We start from the raw sequence: 2,648 nt of genomic DNA on the forward strand, positions 1-2,648 counted from the left end.
TGCCCTGAGTCCTTCGGGAGAAGGGTGGTATAGAAATTCAATAAATAAATAAATAAATAAATAAATAAATAAATAAATAAATAAATATTGCGTAATACAGTCGCTTAAAATGTATTGTGATTATAATATCCCCGTAATGGCGAACCTATGGCACGCGAGTGGCCTCTCTGATGGCACACGAGCTGTCACCCCAGTTCAGCTCCACTGCGCATGCGCAGCTGCCTCCTGCTGGCCAGATGGTCTTCGGGTCTCTGCAGTGCATGCGCAGGGGCTGGGGGGCATGAGGGAACGCACATGTACATACAGGAGGGTGGCCAGGGTGTATGCGGGAGGGGGGGCTGAGGCGCATGCATAAGGGCTGCACACACATTGCATTTTGGGGGTTCAAGTACATGCATTCATGCACATGCATTCACGCATGCACGCATACACACACTTTGGGCACTTGGCCCAGAAAAGGTTAGCCATCGCTGTAATATTCTATAAGACCAGCTAGCAAGCAAATAATAATTTAAGGAGCTGTCAAGATAAATCCCATAGTAATTAAGAAATATTGACCGTTATGGAAGGTCCATTTCTTTTTGAAGCCCTCTCAATAGAACTCAATTTCTCCAGTTTTGGGCTTATTATTTTTTCCTCATTTCCTTCTTACACTGGGTTCCTGCTTCATTTTATGGCTCTCAATTATCCAACCTATGCTTGTTTGTTTACTTACTGTCTTCTCAGTTCCTCTGTGTTAGTCAGCAAGCTAGGTGAGATGCCTCCTCCAAGTTGATAGAAAGAGTGCACTATTAGTGTGTGGGTGGGAAGCACTCTTTGCTCTTGAATATAACTCCTTATTTAAATGCCCATCAAGGTAAGTAGTAGAAAAATGGTTATTTTGAAATATGTCCATTTTTCTCCAGGATATCCTAGGAAGACCATCACTTCCTCTATTATCAGAGGAGCCCAGCACTTCGTGTCCTACAATGACTAATTTGATGGCTCTGTTAGGTCTACAAAGCCTACTTATGTTCTGTAGTAACTTGTAATGAGAGATTTACTGGTTGCAAAACTGGATGAAATACATCACTATCATGATAAAAAAAACCTGCCAAAATTTTTCACCTCCGTGTACTCATTGGCCAACATTATGTCTCATAGTAGCAAATGTCATAAATGGAAAATATCTCCTGCATAAATATTTCCTTTTATACATCCTGAATGAACAATCCCATTGTCTGGGAGGAAAAATTTTTTTTTTCTGATCCAACTTCTCCATACCATGTGTTAATTTAATTCAGCTGTCCATGGTTCTTCATTGTCTCTTTTTCTAAGTTTAAAAGCTGCAATGTGTTCAGAATTCAAAATTCTTCTTTTCTGTATCTATTCCAGCTCCATGCATCCTTTCCTGAGGTTCAGCAACCAGGACCGTAGATAGTTTTCTAAGCGCAGTTATGCCATAGCTTTTTATTGCAATATTGACATTTTTATTTTAGACTCCTTGTTTAATGATTCCCAACATAGAATTTGACAGTTTCACAGCAGCTTACATTGGATCAATATTTTCAGTGAGCTGTTTTTCTACAGCAAATTTCCTGACCAGCCCCAGCCAGTTCAGACACTCTTATATGAATTCTTCGCATCAGTCTGTATCACATTTTATGTGCTTATATCGGGCAGCATTTGCCTTTTTGAAACTCATTTCTTAGGTTCAGAGGGAGATTTCTGTCTCAACGCTTGGTGATTATAGGGAAATATCCATGTTTTTTTCTTGATAGCTTTCTCCTTGGCTTGTGGACTACATGGTTATATGAAAATGGCTTGCCACTTTTTTTTTTTTTTAATTCTGAGTCAGGTCTATAAACAAAGAGGAAAAAACTTACTCTTTCAGACTTTAGTCTTTGCTGCTTTTAAAGATTTTAGCAGATTTAGATTTTAAAGATTTAGCAATGAATTTATCTACATTGCGATAGTCCTTGAATTACAACCACAGTTGAGCCCAACATTTCTGTTGCTAAGTGTTGTTAAATGGGTTTTGCCCTTTTTTTTTAACTTTCTTGCTATAGGTGCTAAGGGAATCACTGCAGTTCAATTAGTAACATGGTTATTAAGTGAATATGGCTTCCCCATTGACTTTGCTTGCCAGAAGGTTGCAAAAAGTAATCACATAACCGTGGGACACTGCAACTGTCATAAATCTGAGCCAGTTGCCAAGCATCTGAATTTTGATCAATCTTGAGCCAGTCAGGATCAAACTCCTGGCAGTTCGTAAAATTAGCCTGCAATACTGCATTCTGACCACTGCGCCACCACTGCGACTCTATAAATAAATACATTAAATAAGTAAATAATGCAACTAAGAATTTCATAGCAGCCAGTTATGATGGTCATTCAAACAGAGTAACAAGGCTAAAGTTACGATCAAGATTCCTGTTGTGGCTCCGACCCCCGAGGCCGACTTATTGGAGGGAGAAGGCTCCGAGCATGAAGGAGAGGAGTTGGTCAGGCATCTCTCCAGGACCCTCCTCTCTGGCAATGCCTCAGGTGTCTCCCGTAGGAGAAGAGATTGGCCAGGAGCCAATCGGACGGTGAAGGAGATAAGTCTTGGCTGGATCCACGCCAGCATCAGAGAGACAAGCGCACGCAACAGAAAAGGAGGCGTTCCA

The sequence above is a fragment of the Pantherophis guttatus genome, chromosome 3 (genome assembly GCF_059756535.1).
Source record: "Pantherophis guttatus breed Tessera chromosome 3, ASM5975653v1, whole genome shotgun sequence".
Lineage (NCBI taxonomy): Eukaryota > Metazoa > Chordata > Lepidosauria > Squamata > Colubridae > Pantherophis > Pantherophis guttatus.